We start from the raw sequence: 11,963 nt of genomic DNA on the forward strand, positions 1-11,963 counted from the left end.
ACTTATGGTCTAAAAACTGAAAATGGACTTTTTTAGATTTTTTAAAAGATTTACAGCCAAGAAAAAACAAACAATTTTGCCCCAAACCACAAAATGTTACACCCAATCCTGCTGAAAACTGGAAAATAGTCAGACAAAAACAGAAAAAAACCTTTCAGCTTTGGCAAATGGAATAACAATCCCTTGTATACACACACACACACACACAGACAGAGTTTTCCCCTCAACTGGGTGTGGAACTAAGGAATCCTGACTCTCACATCCCCATGCTTTACCCATTAGACTCCACACCCCTCTCAGAGCTGGAATAGTACCCAGGAGTCCTGACTTCCAGCCCCCCCCCAATCTAACCTACTAGGCCCCGCTCCGCTCCCAGAGCCAGACATAGAACCCAGGAGTCCTGGCTTCCAAGCAACTGCAACTTCCCTTCACCTCCCTAGCTCCTAGCCAGGGCTTTTTGGAGTGCCCCTTTCACCTCCTTCTTCCTCAGTGTAGATAATGGGGTTGAGCATGGGGGTGACGATGCCATAGAGCACGGGCTGTGCCCGGTCCTGATGCTGTGGGTAGGTGGAGTTGAGGTGAATGTAGGTGAAGATAACGGTGCCAAAGTAGAGGCTGACCATGACCAGGTGGGAGGTGCAGGTGGAAAAGGCCTTGAGGTGCCCTTCCCTTGTGCGGATCCTGAGGACGGCCAGCAAAATGTACACGTAGGACACCAGGGTCCCCAGCAAGGAGCCCAGGATCACGGCACCACTCAAGGCGAAGGTGATAGCCTGGTTGGCCCAGGTGTTGGAGCAGGAGAGCTGAAAGAGTGGGAGGATGTCACAGAAGAAGTGGCGGAGGACGTTGCCCCAGCAGAAGGACAGGATGGACATCAGGGATGAGTGCACAGCCGAGTTGGTCAAACCCATGACCCAGGCTGCTGCAGCCAGCAGGGTGCATGTCCGCCGGCTCATGAACGTGCCGTAGTGCAGAGGGTGACAGATGGCAATGTAGTGGTCATAGGCCATGACCCCCAGCAGCAGGCACTTGATCCCCCCGAAGGAGATGAAGAAGAACATCTGAGAGAGGCAGAAAGCCCATGAGATGGACTTGTCCTGTAACAGGTAATTGGCCAACATCTTGGGCATGGTGGAGCTGGTAGAGCCAATGTCCACCACAGAGAAGTTGCCCAGGAGGAAGTACATGAGTGTGTGGAGCCTGGAGTCCAGGCTGATCAGCGGTAAGATGAGCATGTTGCCCATCAGGGCCACCAGGTAGATGGCTGTGAAGACCCCAAAGAGGGTGAGCTGCTACTGCAGGTTGCTGGAGAGACCTAGGAGGATGAATTTGGTCACCGAGGTGCTGTTCTCCCCCCTCATCGGCTCCAGGAGGTCCATCTCCTACAAGCAGAGGAAGGGCAGTGGTGTGATAAGTGGGTCAACAAATTCACCCTCTTTGTGAGCTCAACTGTAAAAAGCATATGAAAGTTCTTAAGCTGTCACAACGACCTACAATAACAATAACACCTACTCCAACTGAATCCCAAACCCCACCCGAGATGAAATGGGATCGAACTTCAACAGCAGCATCTACGACAACAACTGTCAAAACTCTAATCATAGAATCATAGAACTGGAAGGGACCTCGAGAGGTCATTTAGTCCAGTCCCCTGCACTCATGGCAGGACTAAGTATTATCTAGAATATCCCTGACAGGTGTTTGTCTAACCTGCTCTTAAAAGTCTCCAATGATGAAGATTCCACAACCTCCCTAGGTAATTTATTCCAGTGCTTAACCATGCTGACAGGAAGTTTTTCGTAATGTCCAAGGAAAACCGCCCTTGCTGCAGTTTAAGCACATTGCTTCTTTTCCTATCATCATAGGTTAAGAAGAACAAATCTTCTCCCTCCTCCTTGTAACAACCTTTTATGTACTTGAACACTGTTGTCATGTCCCCTCTCAGTCTTCTCTTCTCCAGACTAAACAAATCCAATTTTTTTCAATCTTCCCTCATAGGTCATGTTTTCTAGACCTTTCATCATTTTTGTTGCTCTTCTCTGGACTTTCTCCAATTTGTCCACATCTTTCCTGAAATGTGGCACCCAGAATTGGACACGGTACTCCAGTTGAGGCCTAATCAATGTGGAGTAGAGTGGAAGAATTAATTCTTGTGTCTTGCTTACTACACTCCTGCTAATACATCTGTAATAGTCCGGTGTGGGGGTTTCCGCCCTCTTAAGGGCCGTCGGGCGCCAGGCCGCCTCACTACACGGCCAGATCAGACCTCGGTGCGGGAGGTCTCGGGGTTCCTCCCCTTAGGCAGGGGCTAAACAAAAGGCTCCCTGCCGCTGCAAGGGGCTCCAGCCCTCAGTCAGGGCTGGGCAGTATACCAGTCCTAAGCTCCGGTTCAGGCAGCCGGAGCTGAGCACTTGCCCAGTCAAATAAGCCTGTATGCTAGCTCAGGGCGGGGTAATACCCCAAGGTTCAAGGGGCTCCGGTCCTGGTAGCGGGAGCGGAGCACTCACAAAGTCAGGAAGCCCCGACCCTTAGTCGGGGCGGGGCTAGAAGCAATAGTTCAGGGGGCTCAGGTCCTTGCAGCAGGAGCTGAGCACAACAAAGTCAGTAAGCCCGGTCCCTTAGTCATGGAGTGAGCAGGCAGGTAACGGCACCCCTGGCCCTGGGTCAGGGCGGGGCAGCAACCACTCTGCCTAGGCTCAGGCCCTCAGGCAGGGCTGAGCAACAAAGTCAGTAGCTTAAGCCCCGGCCCTCAATCAGGGCGGGGCAGCAAAACAGCAGTTCTAGGCTCAGGCCCTCAGGTAGGGGCTGAGCAATCACACAGTCAGTTCAGGTGCTCAGGCCCTCAGGTAGGGGCTGAGCAAACACACAGTCAGTTCAGGTGCTCAGGCCCTCAGGTAGGGGCTGAGCAAACACACAGTCAGTTCAGGTGCTCAGGCCCTCAGGTAGGGGCTGAGCAAACACACAGTCAGTTCAGGTGCTCAGGCCCTCAGGTAGGGGCTGAGCAAACACACAGTCAGTTCAGGTGCTCAGGCCCTCAGGTAGGGGCTGAGCAAACACACAAGCAATAGTTCAAAGCTCAGGCCCTGTGGCAAGGGGCTGAGCGTACGGGGAATAGTTCAAAGCTCAGGCCCTTAGGCAGGGGCTGAGCACACAAGTAATGGCCGCCCAGGCCCAGGTCAGGGTGGGGCAACAAACAATAGTTCTCAGAGGCCCAGGCTAGGGAGGAGGAGAGACTGCCACCCGGCGTGGGGTGGCAGGGGGGAACACAGGCCCACCCACTCCACTGTGTTCCAGCCCGGGGCCCTATCAGCAGCAGTCCGTCTGCCGCTGGGTCAGTGGGGATCCTGACCGAAACACACTGCCATAGGCTCGGGGTCTGCTATCCCCGGGCCACTTCCCATCTCCTCCTCCATGGGTACCTGCTCCTCGCTGGACTCGGCAGCGGGGTCCCACACCATGGGCTCCTCGGGTTGCTGAGGGCTGTCTAGGTCGGGCCGCTCCTCCGGTCTCGGGTCCGGCTCATGTTCGGGCGGCTCCTCGGGGTGCCGTGCTCGGGGCAGGCTCGGCCAGTCCACCTCGGGGTACCTTCCTCGGGGCAATCTCGGCCAGTCCACCTCGGGGTACCTCGCTCGGGGCAGGCTGGGCCAGTCCACCTCGGGGTACCTGCCGAGCTGGAGGTTTGAGCGGCGCTGGGGGTTCGGGTGCCTGGTTCTGGGGAGGCTCAGCCCGTCAGCGTCCGAGTACCTGGTTCGGGGTAGGCTCCGTCTCGCAGGAGCCCGAGCAGGAGCGTCTGTCCTCTCCGGCCGCTCGGCTCCAACTGAGTGTTGGGGCCTGGCTTTTATACTTCCTGTCCCGCCCCTTGACTTCCGGGGGGCGGGAACAGGTGGTGGTGGCTCCGCCCACTTGGGTGGCGGTTCTAGTTCCTCCCTCTCTGGGGTTGGCTCCGCCCACTTGGGTGGCTGTTCTGGATCCTCTCTCTCTGGGGCCGTCGGGAGCCAGGCCACTTCACTACAACATCCCAGATTTATGTTTGCTTTTTTTGAAACAGCATTACACTGTTGACTCATATTTAGCTTGTGATCCACTATGACCCCCAGATCTCTTTCCGCAGTACTCCTTCCTAGGCAGTCCTTTCCCATTTTGTATGTGTGCAGCTGATTGTTCCTTCCTACATGGAGTACTTTGCATTTGTCCTTATTGAATTTTATACTATTTACTTCAGACCATTTCTCCAGTTTGTCCAGATCATTTTGAATTATAATCCTATCCTTCAAAGCACTTGCAACCACTCCCAGTTTGGTATCGTCTGCAAAGTTTATAAATGTACTCTCTATGCCATTATCTAAATTATTGATGAAGATATTGAAAGGAACCGGACACAGAAATGATCCCTGTGGGACCCCACTTGTTATGCCCTTCCAGCATGACTGTGAACCACTGATAATCACTCAGTGGCAGTGAACATCTCAGCTTGAGTGCATGGATGGAAATCTTTATGTGGTCAGTTTTCCAGTGCTGGTGCTTAAATGTAAGTACCAGAATCTGTAGGCACCAAACTACAGCAAATTGGTTCCAGAGGTGCTGAGCACCGACTCCTCCCTGATCAGTCAGTCAGAGTCACCCTCTTCAGTGGATGAGCCACTACAGAGGGACAATGTTCCTCACTGTGTTCATGGGGGTTACAGGTGCTACACATCTCTGATAGCCAGTCCAAGAATCCAAATCCATGAAATCTGTGGTTCTCAAGCTTTTCCATTCCAATTCCCCTCCCTTCTAGCAAGGATCTAACTGGGACCTCCCTCCCATTCAGCAATGTTGGTAGGTAGGTTATTCATCGTGACCTCCTAGCAGCCCCTTGTTGACAACCCCTGGACTCTAAGAATCTCTGGCTATATGTACCCCTGCAACCCACATCCTTCCCATCCCAGAATCTCTAGGCCCCAAGAGGACTCTATGGACCTTTGGAAGACTGCACCATCCGGGCTGCATGTAGATGAATGCAGACTGTGACTAGCAAGGGCCTCTTTTGGTGAGCAGACCACTCCTCTTCTCTCACAAGCACCCCATGGTTGCAGCTCCCCACTGGTGGAGTTCCTAGGGTAGGCTGAAGCAGGGTTTCCCTGCAGCAGAACTGAGAACACAATGTTGAATTTAGAAAACTAAAGAAATTTCCAAATCCAATGTCTTTGTGAAGGTGGAGTTAACATTGATTTAATATCAGTACATTTCTGGTTTTTTTCCTGGTAGATTTTAAGAACACAAAATGGAAGAGCAGAACCCAACCACCCAAGTGACAGAATTTGTCCTCTTGGGCCTCACCCAGAATCCTGACTTGCAGCGCTTCCTCTTTGTGGTTTTCCTCATAGTTTACGTGAACACCTGGCTGGGAATCTTCATCATCATCACTGTGATCACCAACCGCCGACTCCACACCCCCATGTACTTCCTGAACTTGGCTTTTCTGGATGTCAGTGAATTATCAGTAAATGCTCCAAATATGCAGGTCTCCTTTCCCAGTGTAAAACCATCTTGTTCAGTGAGTGCATCCTCCAGATGTTCTTCTATCACTTAATTTGTTTTGTGGGAATGGTGATCGATCGGTATTTGGCAATCTATAAACCACTGCGGTACTTGAGTATCATGAACCAGAATGTGTGAATGGGGCTAGTGGCGCTGGCATGGCTGGGCGGATTGGCTCACTCTGCTGTTCAGCTTTGACTGCTCCTCCAGCTACTGTTCTGTGGTCCAAATGTCCTGGACAATTTCTACTGTGATGTCCCACATGTCATCAAACTGGCCTGCACTGACACCCACATGGTAGAACTGCAGATGGTCTCCAATGGTGGAGTGCTGCTCATAATAGTATTAATTGTTCTGCTTATTTCCTACACCATCATCTTAGTGAAGATCAGGACACACATCACAGAAGGGAAATGCAAGGCTCTGTCCAAATGAGGAGCCCAGATTTCCATGGTATGTTTACACTTCAAACCGAGCATCTTCAACTATGTTGAGTGATTTTTAAGTGTCTAAAAGCCAAAGTCCATTCTGAATCTAGCCCTAAGATCCATAACTCTTTAAAATCAGCTTCCGTCACACAGATCGAGGTGTAGCAAAACCTAATGTGTCATGGGGGGCATCTGCATTGCCTTTCCTCCAAGCTCTCTGCATAAATACTGATACCACACCTGTCACGATTGTACTTGAGCACCTCACGATCCTTAAAGCATTTAACCTCACCACACTCCTGCAAAGTAGGGAAATTATGTTACCCTATTTCAGAGACGGGGAACCCAAGCAGGGAGGCTGGGATATTCAAAGGATCCAGGGGGGCTCAGTCATCAAACTCCCAGTGAAGTTCTATGGGAATTGGGCACCTATTTTCCTCTCTCTTGAAAATCCAAGAATGAGGGGTGTGGGGGATGAGTTACTCATGGTCACAGAGGACGTCCACAGCAGGGCAGTAATGAAATCCATCCCCCCACAGCCTCAACTTTTTCTTCTGTCAAAAGTTTTCACAGAAGAAAAAGTTGAGTCTGCGGGGACATGGATTTCATTTCTGCCCTGCTCACTGTCAAAAAAGAGGTTTTGATGGAATCAAAACATTTGATGGGAAAATGGCTTTTTTGATGAAAATTTGTGATGTTGCATCAGAAAATTTCAAACTAAAATGAAACTTTTGCTTTCTTTTGGGTGTTTGCAGTGTTGTAGCCATGTTGGTCCCAGGATATGAGAGAGACAAGGTGGGTGAGGTAATATCTTTTATTGGACCAACTTCTGTTGGTGAAGGAAAGAAACTCTATGGGGCTCAAAAGCTTGTCTCTTTTACCAACAGAAAGTCGTCCAATAACAGATATTAGCTCACCCACCTTGTCTGGCACATTTCATTTGGATTTATGTCTTAAACTTCATAGCCAGGGGTTCACATTTGTTACTGGCTTGGTGAAATCTAATAATAGAGCATACCACCAGTGTGGGGTGTCCGCTCTGTTTTTGACAGCCTGCCCTGAGGCAGGAACTTATGGTTGTGAGCCAGGGTGACACCTCCATATAAGTGGAAAAAAAACAATCAGTGTAAATCAGACTGTCTCCCTGAGGGTAAATGGGCCAGTTCCCCAGCTGGCAGAAGTGGTTGCATCTTACTACACGGCTTCCATCAGTTGGGGCTTTGGCACTGAGAATCGCTGGTCAAAATTATCCTATGAATGATTTCAATTAATGAGGATAAAAAATGCAATTATAGATAGAGGTTGCAAAGATTGCTTTCTAAACTGGCTTTTTTATTGATAATAGATAAATAACATCTTCTAAAAACTCTCTTAGCACATTTTCCAGATCTTAAATTTCAAGAAAAATAAAAGAACATGTAACTTTCCTAAATAGATTTAAATTTTGTTTTTTTCAGACTTACTCCTTTTTTTCTCCCTAAGAAAAAATTAGATAAAAAGAAAAAAACATGTATGAAATTTTACTACAAGAGGAAAAAAGTTCATTTCAAAAATTTGAAAATAGAAATATTTTTGTAAATATTCAAAAATATTGTGATTCTTTTTTCTTTCCCAACGAGTTCTATATTTCCAAAGTTTAAGTACTAATGAGGCTCTCCTACACTGAAAAATATTTCAATAAAAATGGGTACTTCTTCCTGAACAGATCTATACTCCCTGTGTATCAGAATTGGATTTTCAGATCCAAAAATAAACTACAACTCTCTATAGTCCTGTAAGATCTCCTGAACCAACACTACTTTGACAGAAGAGTGAAAAGCTAGTTCTGACAGTATTTTTTTTAATAATATTCTCAATGAATTTCAGATCAGTTACACCTATATATAATGAATGAAGTCAACAGGAATATAAAAAATAAAAGGAATGGTATTCAACAGAGGTGAGTGGGGACAGAGAGTGAAGGGGAGGGGCTGCACTGGGGTCAGCGAGGGCAGGATATGAAGAGTACATGACTGCACAGTGGTCACTGAAGGCAGAGTCTAAAAGGCACGTGGTTGTAGGGGGTCACCGAGGGCAGAGGTTGAAAGGTAAGAGGATGCCCAGGGTTTAAGATGGGCAGAGAGCTATAAGGACGCCTCACTCTCTTTCCCCTGCCCAATGACTATCCGGTGTCATCATGAAAGACTGTGAATTGTCACTATGAATTACAATGTATAGTCTTCAGCCTGGGTGATAGTGAGTATTGCTCTACTGAGTGTCGGCCAGGGGGTCACCTGAGATGACGGAGACCCAAGCTCAAGTTCTTTCTCTATTGACTGTTTAATTATTTATTTAAAAGTTGAACATCTTCAACAGGAGAGACTGAGAAGAACTCAACCCAGACTATCCCATAGTCCAATGTCAGGGATGTTTTCCTGTAACGGGGGAGACCAACATTCAATTTCTTTATCCTCATCAGATGGCAGCTGCGGTGAATGAATCCAGGTTTCTTACATCTTTGGTGAATGCCCTGACCACTGGGTAAGGCTCATGAGGAAGCACCCTACCACTACCATCATGGTGTTCGCCTTCTGTGGCTTTGGGAATCTTTACTTGGCTTTTTGAAAACTGTCTGAAAGTCTAAACAATTTTTTTCAGGATGATACATAATGAAACACTTTGCCTTGACATTACCAATGCATTGGCTCATTTCAACGTCAAATTTTTTTGACTATTTAATCACTAAAAAATGTTTTAAAAAATGTTATTTTCAATTTGACCTGAAACTAAACATTAGTTTAAATTCTTTTTAAATAGCCAGTGAACCACAAAAAGTCCATTATTCAGCCAACTCTAACCATAATGACTTGGCCAGTCAGAACCTAACAGATTAGATCTTCTATTCTATTCTATTCTATTCTATTCTATTCTAAGCACTAAAAAAGATCCCATCCCTGTTGTTGCTGAAGTGCCTGATAAAATTCGGAAGAAGGATGTTCTAAATGAGATGTTATACGTTGTTGATACATTAAGTCCCCAGGTTCCTGCTGAGTGTCAGTGTTGAAGTTTCAGGTCTCTGGTTGTATATTGGCTGCTGACTCCTAAAGCAAACCAACTTTGATCTTTTAATCATATCTCACCAAAAAGTTGAAGTCTTTCAGTAGAGTTCTTGGACAATATATGTCAAAGATGCGCATGAGGGATCCAAAAATACAATTATCCCCTGTTTTAATCATTGTGTTTGCTCCCCACCTAGAATTGACATGGAACCAGGAAGCCCTGAATATTTCTCTCCAGCTCTAACTCCTGGCTTAGCTCTTCCATCTCAGTGCCAAAACCAAAATCCAGCAGTCATGGTATTTCATCTGCTTTGGAGATGAGTCAAATGTCCAGTTCTTCCTCTCTTTCCCAAATAGCCTCCTTGTGCCATCTCAGCACAGGAAGGAATTTTCAAAGTCTCTAATGTTTGCATGGCTAGAATAAACACATAAAGGGACTGAAATACTCTATGAAGTTTTTAATGACTCCTCTTGTGAAAGAATCCCCAAGTCTCCAAAGCAGCAACTATCTTGATCGGGGTGGGCAAACTAGGCCCCCCACCCCCCGTTTTTATCCGGTCGGCGAAGGGGGACGGGGGTCTGGCCTCACTCCGCCGGGGAAGGTGTGCCGGGGGTCTGGCCGCGCTCCGCCCGGCGCTCCGGCCGGGGGTGCGGGGCTGACGGTCTGGCCTCGCTCCTCCAGGCGCTCCGGCCGGGGAAATGGGGCTGGGGTTTTGGCCACGCTGCGCCCGGGACTCCATCCGGGAGAGCGGGTCCGGGGGTCTGCTCACGCTCTGGCCGGCGCTGCAACCAGTGGAGCGGGGTCCGGCACTCCGGCCCAGAGAGCGGGGACAGGGGGCTGGCCACTCTCCGCCTGGCATTCCGGCTGGGGGAGCGGGGTCGAGGGTCTGGCTGCGCTCCGGCGGGCGCTGGAAAGGGGGAGCGGGTTCCGGGGGTTTCGCTGCACTCCACCCGGGGCTCCGGCTGGGGGAGCGGGTCCGGGGGTCTCTCGGTGTTCCGTCGGGTGCTGCAACAGGGCACTGGGGGGGTCAGGGAGCAGGGTCCGGCGCTCCGGCCAGGAGAGCGGGTCCGGGGGGTTCGCTGCGCTCAGCCCGGGGCTACGGCTAGGGGAACGGGTCCGGGGGTCTGGCGGCGCTCCGGCCGGCGCTGCAACCGGTGAAGTGCGGTCCGGCGCTCCGGCCGGGAGAGCGGGGCCGCGGGGCTGGCCGTGCTCCGCACGGGGCTTCAGCCGGGAGAGCTGGTCCGGGGGGCTGGCCGCGCTCCTGCCGGCGCTCCATGGCTCCATGGTAATCCAATCCAATAGGTGGCTTGAAAAACCTTAGCCCACCCAAAGTTAAAATATGTCCTGATTTTACCAGGATAGTCCCAGTTTCTCATACATTGTCCCAGTATCATCCCAGTTTGTCTTCTGATGTCCCAGTGTCTTTTTTTTTTTTTTTTTTAAGGACAGCAGAAACACGCCGGTTTTTCATTTCATCCATCAACTCATTTGGGTTAAGGTTTTCAAAACCCCATAAATGATTTGTCTACCTGCTTCCCATTACAATTACTTCGTATTGGGTGTCCATATCCGCAAACGTCTCAGCTTTGCTCGGTGTTTTTAGAACTTCAGAATGTTTGTTCAAGACGTGTTATTTCACCAAGTAGAATTTGCCCTGTGTTTAGCAGAAGCAGTTAAAATGGAACAAGCTCTGAGTGTTTGAAGTGAGTGAAGAGTGAAGAGAAAAATGATCACAGACACAATAAACGTTTTTATTTTACCCCGGTGAAAGTTAGTACCTAGCATTGGTTAGAAAATGGAATTTCCAGCCTATGGGAAATTCTGGTATTTCAACATTTCTTTTCATAATGAATTAAGACAAAAAATCAAAGTAACAAATATGTTGATGCAATACAAAGTTCTGAATAATGTGATATGAAACTGTCAAAAAGAAAAATGTCAATGTAATGAGTCAAAACAAAATGTTTTGACATTACAAAAAGATTTTTTTTCATTTGTAAATATTGTTTTGAAACAAAAAATTGCAGTTTAAAAAGTTGACGAAAAGTGAAAGACTATTTTTTTCTTGAAATGATGTGTGACGGGTTGGATCACAGAAACCCCCTTGGGACTGCCATCTGATATGTTGAGACTACCTTTGAGCCTGTTTTCCCTTCCAGCTTGGGACTCCAGAACCTTGCCTTGTTTCAGCCAGACATGTTTGCCTGCTGAAAACACACACCCAGGTCTGAACCACGCCACCTAAAAGCTGAAAACAACTTAAGAAGTGTTCCTGTCTCCAACACTCAGATGCCCAGCTCCCAATGGAGTCCAAACCCCAAATAAATCTGTTTTACCCTGTATAAAGCTTATACAGGATAAACCCATAAATTGTTCACCCTCTATAACACTGATAGAGAGATATGCACAGCTGTCTGTCCCCTCCCAGGTATTAATACATACTCTTGGTTAATTAATAAGTAAAAAGTTATTTTATTAAATACAAAAAGTAGGATTTAAGTGGTTCCAAGTAATACAAGACAGAACTAAGTGAATTACCAAGCAAAATAAAATAAAACATGCAAGTCTATGCCTAATACAGTAAGAAAACTGAATACAGACAAAATCTCACCCTCAGAGATGTTTCAATAAGCTTCTATCACAGACTGTATGCCTTCCTAATCTAGGCACAATCCTTTCCCCTGGTATAGCCCTTGTTCCAGCTCAGGTGGTAGCTAGGGGATTTCTCATGATTGCAGGGGATTTCTCATGTAATTTGTTCTGTTCCACCCCATTATATAGCTTTGGCACAAGGCGGGAATCTTTTGTCTCTCTGGGTTCCCATCCCTCCTTCTAAATGGGAAAGCACAGGGTTAAAGATGGATTCCAGTTCAGGTGACATGATCACATGTCACTGTAAGACTCCAAGCCCTCATTCTTCCCAGCCTGACTCAGAGGAATGCCTGCAAGCAGACAGAGTCATCCACAGTCAATTGT

At 48.0% G+C, this 11,963-nt stretch overlaps 1 pseudogene; it reads right to left on the bottom strand.

The window, feature by feature from the left end:
- Positions 1 to 436: 436 nt before the first annotated feature.
- Positions 437 to 1,379, bottom strand: LOC135888448 (olfactory receptor 5F1-like; annotated as a pseudogene).
- Positions 1,380 to 11,963: the final 10,584 nt, after the last annotated feature.

This window comes from Emys orbicularis, chromosome 13 (genome assembly GCF_028017835.1).
Source record: "Emys orbicularis isolate rEmyOrb1 chromosome 13, rEmyOrb1.hap1, whole genome shotgun sequence".
Classification (NCBI taxonomy): domain Eukaryota; kingdom Metazoa; phylum Chordata; order Testudines; family Emydidae; genus Emys; species Emys orbicularis.